Source organism: Cavia porcellus, unplaced genomic scaffold (assembly GCF_034190915.1).
Source record: "Cavia porcellus strain 051 isolate PalLab524CR breed Dunkin Hartley unplaced genomic scaffold, mCavPor4.1 scaffold_13, whole genome shotgun sequence".
Lineage (NCBI taxonomy): Eukaryota > Metazoa > Chordata > Mammalia > Rodentia > Caviidae > Cavia > Cavia porcellus.
The window spans coordinates 47,872,870-47,882,503 of record NW_026947496.1 but is presented as its reverse complement, the minus strand read 5'-3'; the positions used below and the strand labels follow the sequence as shown (position 1 = coordinate 47,882,503).

The following is a 9,634-nucleotide window of genomic DNA, read 5'->3' as shown; positions in this document are numbered from 1 at the left end:
GATCCTCCATTAGCCTCCCAAGCACTGGGATTACAAGCATGCGCCCCAGATTCTGGTTTGTTCAGTCTTTGGGTTCTGACCTTTAATGTCCACTTTTCATTGAGATCTTGTAGTTCTGCCCCTTCTGCACTGCCTCAAGCCCCAACCCCCATCTACTTACTTCCAGTTTAACAGCATATATTACCCGAACATCTATTTTATTGTGATGGTGTTTGTTACGCACCTCTAGGATAAATTCTATTATAGGAAAGGTTCTTGTCAAACTTGTTCAGAACTGTGCTATCAGTCTAGTACCGCACCTGGGCACAGAGACAAACCCCACTTCTGTGTCTTAAACCTTTTTAACATTCCCAATGCGATGCATGATCTCTGTAGTAGCTGTCCTTAGTTATCTCACTGATGTTTATCCCATTTAAGTACAGACTTGGAATGTTATTTATGGTCACCTTCGTGCTCTCCACATAAAGCTGTTTTAGCAGATACTAACAGAACTAGCTTTTAATAAATGAAAGAGGTCAACACGTAATTTATCAACTAGTAATCTCTTAATGTTAATATTTTTCTTTGAAATTCTGTATTACTTCTATCTTTTTGCTTTGTCTTTTTTCTTTAAATAAAAATAAATAAATAAGTAATGCAAGAGCGAAATTTCGGAAACGTTGCTTTTGAGCCAGACCAAACTCAGAAGATGTCCTGGCACCTAAGGAGAAGGAACTCACAGCAGGAAAAACGAAAGACACACCAACTCCGCAACATTACGACACGCCACAATCACCCGCCTCTTCCTGTAAGCATCTTCCACTTCCGGCCGAGTGTCAGTCCCGCGAGAAGTCTCAGGTGCAGGGCTCCTCAGCGCACTACGAGTGGGCTGTGACCTCGCGCCTGCGCTGTGAGAAAAAGTGAGCGCCGCGTGGATGTCAATGGAGGCTCGCGCCTGCGCAATGGGTTCTCTCTCGTGATTGGTGTCTCCTGGGGGACCCCGCCGTTCAGTTTTCACTTTCTTTCTTTTCTGCCCTTCCCCCTCACGCACTTTTTTTCCCTACTTTGGCCGCGAGGTTTTACTTCCGGTTGCCAGCGGTAGGCGGCAAAAAAGTAGACACGTTCGTTCTGGCAGCTGTGCGTCTCTGGCTCTTTGTCGCCTGGGTCTCTAAGGTGAGATGGGATGCAGGGCCGGGCGCGAGGCGTGCAGCGCGGCGTTCGCTAGGGAGGGGGTGTCGCGGGGAGGGGCTGCCGCCGGGGAGGCCCCGACGGCGCCTGTCTTAGGCACTTAATTGCCACCTGGCCGCCTAGTCGGGGAATGAAAAGCCCGCAGCCTGGAAGAGCAAGGGAAGCAACTGCGCGGCAATCTGCAGTCCGTAGTGACAGGTAAACTCCCCTCCAGTGCCGGGGCGTCCTGGACGCGTACACTGCGAGGGAGCAAGCCGGTGCCCAGGCTGAGCGCACCTCGGAGCTGCTCTGCTTGTAGGGGCGCCCGGGGCTTCGCAGCCGCGTCGGGGTGCAGGCGTACGTGCTTCCCAGCTGTTCGCCGCTCTCCCAAGGTGGTGGGAGGGGAGGCGTGGCTCCCTGTCCTTTCTGTTTGGTGGTTCCTTAGAGGGTTCTACGTTCTACAGTCTAAGTTTCGCCAGTATCGAAGTTTTAACCGTAGTGCAGATCTGTACAGGGCTTCGAAATTCGTCTTTCCTCATTTTGAGGCAGAAAACACGTAACAGTTTAAATTTTTCTTTGCTTCTCCTGCCGGAGTGCAGCTTCATCCTCTTCAGGGATATGTTTCCTTGTTGGAACTGGACTCGTTAGAAAATCAGTTCCTAAGCGTTCTTAAGCCCGGTACACACATTTCTTTTTGCAGAGAACAGGTCATTGTGCGACCTTTTGAAAAGTAAAGTAAGTCTACTCATAGGGAAGGTCACTTGGCAGCAAACTGAGTAATGTATGACAAACATTTCAGTAAGTTAGTTGGTCCGGGCAACCCAGCAATTTGTACAAAGACAGCACCAACCAGTACTTTTGGTAAAAAATGGCTAATGAACCTCAAAACATGAAGGTAATTTGAAATTTTCGCATTTCTGTTAATCTTAACTTGTCAGTTCGAAATCCATAAATTTGAATAAAACATTATTTTTCTGTTTCTCTTAATCAGGTAAAATTAGAATAAAGTTAATGAAAATGTTTGCTCAATTTAAGTGTTGTACAAGTACATTGTCTTGCTGTATAATAATATGAGTGATCTGGGGACCTGCAGTATTCTCTTGAGAAAGCATTAAAAGGGAAAGCGGGGATTGTTCAATAGTTGTTATTTGTGAATCTGATGCTGGTGGTAATCCTACCTAGATGGTTTATAACAAAGCAAATGTTCCTTCATAAGAATACTCGTCTGTCGGAAAACTGCCTTGTAGCATTCAGTTCCACAACATCAATAATTACCATAAGGCAGGAAAAAAATGTGATTAAGTTGTCCAATTATTGTAATTATCAAGGAAGTACAGGTTTTTAAATATGTGTTCATTGCATTTGCCTAAATATAATTAATTCTCTTTAGAAAGAGATCCATCATATCTCCTCTGGCCCAAACAAATGAATTAAAATCTGAAAAGTGCCTAAAAACTTGCCTACTATTTGTTAACTATTGCATATATTTTTCTTTTCTCTTTTGGTGGATGTTTATTTTCAAGGTTTCTTAGAGAAGCCCGTTTTTTTGTTTGTTTGTTTTTTGTTTTTCATGGATTGAACTCACGACCTCGTGCTTGCTGGGCAGGTACTTACGTTGCTAAGCTATATCCTCAACCCTTATTTTCAAGATTTCTTATAACAATGCTGCAGCGAATTTTTTTCTATCATAAACATGCTTTCGGTGCCCATGACAGTATTTCTGTAGAAGTGAGTCTTTAGGAAAATGCTGGATAATGTGCTAAATACCCTCAGATGATTGTGATTTTCAACTTCTATTTGCTAACACTGTATTTTGTAAATATTTTACCCGTAATGTATATTTTGGTACTTTCTTTTGAAAAATGCTTTGGTTCGTTTGCATTTTTCTCCTGGATGAAATTTAGAACTGTGTTTTCAAGTTACATAGAAAATCTTGTTGAAATTTTATGATTGCATTGAGTTTATAGATTAATTTGATAAGATGAGACATTCTTTTGAGTTTTGAAGAATAGATATTTCTTTCTGTACCTTTAAATTTTTTGTGAAATAAGGTAATAGGTTGAAATAGGTATATGCATTCTTTTTTTGTACTCTATTAAAAAAGCATATCTCTAAGGAAAATATTCTTTACCCCATCACCATGGGGTATTATTAATTTTATGTTATTATTGTTATTCTCTTACCTTCTTTGTACAATTTTATCACTGATACACATTAATCAGTGTGTTGTTTATTTTCACCTGTTTTGGCACTTCAACTAGAATCATCCTGTGTATGCTGTGAATTATTTTTGTTAAACGTTGTTTCTGAGAGTCACCTATGTTGAAGCACATGCCTATGGTTCAGCAGTTTAGAAACTTTTTGGTCTCAAGATTTCTTTACATTTTTGAAAATTATTGAGGACCTGAAGATCTTGCATTTATGTGGATTATTCTACTGATAAATATCATATTACATGGTAGAACTTACCAATTTTAAGTATACTGTATATACTTACATTTATTGGCACATTTTAAAAAGCCATTATGTAATTATCCACTCCAAAATATTAGTGACAAAAATGACTTTGTTTTACAGTTTTATAAGGACCTTTAATGTCTCTTTTAATCACTAAAGTTCTACTTTGGGGTTCAATCTGTTGCAGTATGTTGTTTTGGCTGAAGATAGGGGCAAAAATGTGGCCACACTTAACTAAGTAGTTGGAAAAAGTATTTTCAATAACCTTTATTGGTAGTTATGTTGCTATTTCTCACTTTTTATACTAACAGTTTCTTAAACATTAGCTGCAAAGTAGGATTTGAAACCATAAATTAACTTCTCATATTCTGTTACATTACGATCCAAGGTCTGTCTTGCCCTTCAAATTGTTCTTTTGCTCTTTATTGATCTTTTGTAAAATATTGGTTCATTGAATTATGTAGATTTTCTAAATCATGACACATTCCATTACATAACATTAAAAAAATCACATATATTAGCATTTTCTTTGTGAACCTTTGCTGTATAGTTTGTTCATTTGCATTGAAGTATAATCTACTGTAAAAATTACATTCTCTATTTAGGTTGATTATTTCCATTATTAGGTTGTTATAAATAATGGTGCTGTAAACATTTTTGTACATAGCTCCAAGTGCATATAATCAGTACTTTCACTGGCATATTGGTAGTGGAATTACTGGGTCCACTGAAAGGGTAATAAATGCTGACATTTCCAAAATGGTAGTTCTTATTAACTTTCAGCAACAGTGAGTAAAACCTCTCTGTTTTCCCTATATGTAATATTGTCCAACTTTTAAAATTTTGCTAGCATGTTGATAGTAAAATAATATGCTATTGTGATAATAAACTGCATTTCTCTGCCTAAGACAAATTGAGTATCATTTTATGTTTTTGGCAAGTTCACTCTTTCCTTTTGTATTTCATTATATATTTTATACTTTTTCTTTTGGATGCTTTTTCCCCTAATTTGTAGAAATTTTTAAACTCATTATATACAAGTTGATAAATTTTAAGTTTCTTCCCTGTACCTATCCAATTCATTCCCCACCTTTCTTGTTTCTCTTTAGTACTTTGTTTTCCTTTTAGTGCTTTGAGTATATATGTATTTTTATATTCTTCCTTACCCTATTTTTTACTATACCATATTTGTTCTCTACATATCTGTATGCCCCAGAAATTCACAAATAAGTATATAGGGCACACAGTTTTTCCTGTGTGAGTGTACCAGTTTTTTAACTATAGTAAAAGGATTATTGGATTTTTTTTTTTTTAGTCTGTTGCTCTGTGAACTTGACTAGTCTTTGTTTTTTCTTCATTACTGATTTATTTAAATGTTTTTTCCATTTAGACCAAAATAGGTAAAAGATATTTTTATAATTTTCAAATGTATTGGTGTAAATTGTCTCAGATACTTTATTACTTAGAAATATTTTCTCTGTATTTGTGTTTATATCCTCTTGTTTCCACTATTATGTTTTCCATTTTTCTAGGTTTTACTTCCTAAAAGATAACTTACTTCTTATTAGTCTTTTTTAAAAAATCCTTTGTTTTTATTGGTTAACTTGATTGCATTTATTTTTAAATTGTGTTCTTTTTTTAATTTTGCTTTTATCATAAGAGATGTGTTTGGGATGTACTTTTCTGGTTTCTTTTAATAAGAGTTAATAATATTTAATTAGAAAACTAAATCCCTTGCTGATTGTGTATTTTCTATTGGCACTGTGAAATAGAACCAGTTTAGAACCTTTGCTGTACACCTGCTCCCTCATTAGGAGAAGGAGCATTTAAGACCCGAACTCCTGACTGCAGCCCTTCCAGGGGGAGAACTAGCAGTGTCTCCTGAGATCCACGCCATGTTGGAACTTAGGACTCTGGGAAGCCAAGCCAGCACCTCCCCTCCCTGGTAAGCGGAGGCAGGGTAGCAGACTGCAGCCCTTCCAGGGGGAGACAGCAGTGTCTCCTGAGATCCACACCATGTTGGAACTGAGGACACTGTGAAAACAAATGACCATTCTGCCTCCCTGCTTAGCAATAGTGAACCTACTGCTACATGGCCTAGAGTCAATTATCACACTTCCCATATCCTCCTCCTCCTCCTCCCTGCCCATTAGCAAGTGGGAACCAGAAATCTGAGCATCTCCTGGGAGGCTGACCATAGCAAATAAGGGGGGTTTCCTTCTACCATTTCTTTGAAGGCAAATATTTTTATTACTGTTTTGCTCTTTTCTGATTAATGGTACTGCTCTATTCAATATTCTGTTTTGATAAGTTCTATAGTGTTCTATATTTCATCTCATTTTGATATACGGGATTGAAAGAACAACTATTACAAAGATAACAAAATATACTGTAATACCTATTACTGTTATCCCGGTAACCTGCTGTGAAGTTCTGTACCAATTTCACTGTATGATCTTAGTTGGCTTTATTCTGACTTGTTCTGTTGTATACTTTCAAAATAAAAATTAAAAAAAAAAAAAGATCTGAACTCCTGAAGCCTAGGTTGTTCAGTTGAGACACCTGCTTCACTCATGTGAACATCTCATATTTATCTGTGCCCAACACCATTTGAGATGGGATATAATTAGAGTAGTAGCAATAAAAAATTATCTTTGTTCCATCATCATAATATAGGAATCCAAAGATGGGTCTTAAAATGTAATTGCTACTGAGGACAGTTTATTCTTAGGATTTTCTAATAAAAGGGACAAAACCATAGAATAATATTTTTAAAAATGTAATGAGTTTGATGCAATCATTTTACTGAAGGTTGATAGTTTAATGTGAAAGAAAATTCATACACCCAGTTTGATAAGTCAGAACAATGGTTAGTAATTTTTCTTTCAAAATCACCTTATAAATTTGACACGATTCCAGTAAAAATCTTTAATATAAAAAGTATAAAAATAAATGTAATAGAAATAAAATCTTGAATGGAAAGAAAATGGTCTGCAAAGAATTTGTTGGCCTTTTTTTGCACAACATATTAAGAAAATTGATAAATCTAGGATTATAAACATCAGTTTAATAGTCAGAAATTTTTTTACAGTACATTGGATTTTGAAAATATTAAAACAGTCTTTAGAATTTGAATATTAAGCCAAAAATAAGCAAGTTGTAGGTACATGAAAAAATCATAGTATATAGGTATAATTCATTTTATTCAGTAGCTATAATCTACAAAATATGTTAGTTTTTTTTAAAAAGACATTTGTAGGGCTGGATCTATAGCTCAGTGGTAGAGTTCTTGTCTTGCATGTACCTGGGTTCTATTCCCAGCACCATAAAAATAGTAATAATAATAAAAATAAAATTAAACGTGTTTCTCTACTAAGATAAACTAAAATACCCTAACTAAATTTGCTATTTGAAATGGCATGTCACTGATGTAATTCTTTATAAATTTGAATAATCTGCTATATGAGTTCAAATTATCCTGTTTATATTATGTATAATAATGCAATAATGGCGATTCATGTACCTATTAATTAGATTTTCATCTAGGGAATGCATTGGGCTATCTTAGGCTGTTTAATTAAAACATAGTGTTAATGAGTCAGAAGTAAAAATGCACTTGAATCGGGGCCAGGTAGTTTACCTCCCATGCCCATTTGATTTGGTGAGTTTTATTAGAGCTTCATTATTTAGTGGGATAAAAGAGTACACAGCCCTATTTCAGTACTCAGCTGTTAGCAGTCTCTCTTGAAGGTATCTGAGGTACTCAAAACCATATTGAAGTCTTTTATTTTTTGTAAATTCAAAATAAAACTGTGAAATGGTAGCCTGCATGGATACATAAAGACAGTAGAAAATAGTGATTTTAAGTCAGTACCATGAAAAGAGCATGGATATCACATTCATTGTGGGATTTGCAATCCAACATCCTTTTTGTACTGAGTAGCTACAGGCAGGATGCTTAAGAAATTGGATCTTGGCCGAAGTGGTGATATATGCCTACAATCCCAGCCCTCTGAGGGGATGAGGCAGAAGGATTGCAAGTTGGAGACCAGCATGGACAGCTTAATGACTTCATAAGAGCCTTTCCTGGGAGGAGAATTTTTTTTTAAAGAATTCAGTCTTCAATAGCAGAGGGGAATATTGGATCTTGGGGTGATGCTTATAAAATAACACTGAAACCATTCTCCTAGCAATATTAGTGGGACATCCCAGAAATCCCCAGCTGAGGGGCATAGAGCTTGCAGTATGGTCCTCAAAACTGTGACTGCATTTTTTTCATCTCATGACCCTGAGCTCTTGGCAGTCCTCTGCAGCACCAGCCATTATGTGGGGGCTGCCAGGCCTCCAAGCCATGGCTCTACAGGGTGAGATCCACAGATACTGAGGTGGTACCCTGGCTGGCCTCATTGACTTTCAAACTGTGCTGACTTTGCCTGAGCCCTCCTGAGGGGCCTTCCCCTGCCTGCCTGGGGGTTTGGCCCTGGCTTGCTGACCTCTGCCAACCAGAAGGGGCCTAAGCGGGAGCTGGCTGGGCAGAGGCACAGCCCTCTCCTGCACACACTGTGAAGTGAGGAGAAGCCAGCCCCAGGTCTCCCTGCCATTGCTCTGAGCAGTGAGAGTGCAGCATTGAAAAAGATAATGCTCCACATTCATGAAGCTCATATTCTAAGGGTAGGAAGATGGACAAACAAGAAAAATGTCAGATACTGATAAATGTTATGTAGAAGATGACCATACCTGAAATTGTGGTCTATGTTCTTTAAAGCTTGTTATAAATGCTCAGTGCTTCTCTTTTGTAATGTTTTTCTTTCTGCCAAATGTCCCTTATTAACTTATTATTTTATTGGTACATTTTAAATATACATAATGATAATGTTCATCATAGGGAGTTTGTACCTGTGGTGACCTGCCTTCTTTTTTCCCCATTCCTCTCACCTTCCTATCGCTTCTCCTCCCCTCTCTATTTATAGAAGCTCTGTTTTCATCTTTTCCCTCTATTCTTTTTCTCTTGGCCCCTCTTTCCTCCATCACCCCACTCCCTATTTTCCCTTCTGAGTTGAACATTTTCTTGCAGTTTCTCAATATCCTACATTTTGGTCCTTATTTACACTTTCAATTTCTCATACCAGAGAAACCATACAATATTTGAACATGTGTGTCTGATTTATTTCACTTGTGTATAGTTGGTGCATCCATTTAGCTAGAAGTATCTCAAGCTTATCCATCTTTATGGTAGAGTAATATTCCATTGTATAAAAATAACATATCTTCATTACCAATCCATCAACTGATAGGAATTTGGGCTGTTTTCAAGAGTTGGCCATTACAAACTGTGCTGCTTTAAATATGGGGTGTAATTATCATTGTGGTATGAAGCTTTTAATTCTTAATTCTTTTGGAAAGATACCAAGAAGGTAGCTGGGTCACAAGGAACCTCTAGTTTCAGTTTTCTGAGGAATCTCCACATTGATTTCCACAGTGCTTGAACTAATCTACATGCCTACCAGCAGTGGAAAAAAATTCCTTTTTCCCCACAGCCCTGCCAACATTTGTTATTGGTTGAATTTTTTACTTGTTTTTTTAAAGACAGGGTTTTGCTATGAGGTTCAGGCTGGCTTGAGCTCCCTTTGTAGACCAGGCTGGCCTCAAACACAGATCACATGGGCAACAGCTTCCAGAGTGCTGTGGTTTTAGCTTATTCATCTCAAATAACCAGTGATGTTCAATTTCACGTATTTTCTTGGTGTTTCTGCTTGTTCATCTGAGGAGTGTATTCATTGCAGATGCCCATTTTTAGATTGAGTCTTTAAATTTTGAGGGTTTGATTTTTTGAGCTCTTTATATACTCTAGATATTACTCCTTTGTCTGAGGGGCAGCTCATAAAATTTTTTCTCACATTGTAGGTTATCATTTCACTTGGGGTTTCTTGTTTGCTGTGCAAAACCTTTTAATAAGATGAGATCCCTGTTGTTGATTCTTTGTGATATTTTCTGTACTATAGTGGTTTGTTCAGAAAGTCTTTCCCTACAG

General features: G+C 37.5%; 1 protein-coding gene across 5 annotated transcripts in view; it reads left to right on the top strand.

Annotated features, from left to right (window-relative positions):
* The first annotated feature begins 936 nt into the window (after positions 1-936).
* Positions 937-9,634, top strand: part of Tasor2 (transcription activation suppressor family member 2) — a 75,593-nt gene continuing 66,895 nt past the window's right edge. For 3 of the 5 annotated variants that reach the window (XM_063260181.1, XM_063260180.1, XM_063260176.1), the window contains exon 1: positions 938-1,152. The gene's annotated coding sequence lies outside the window, so the exon portion shown is untranslated. Of the gene's footprint in view, positions 1,153-1,220; positions 1,366-9,634 lie in introns of those variants that run through there. The other 2 variants (XM_063260179.1, XM_063260178.1) reach the window with 2 other exon arrangements.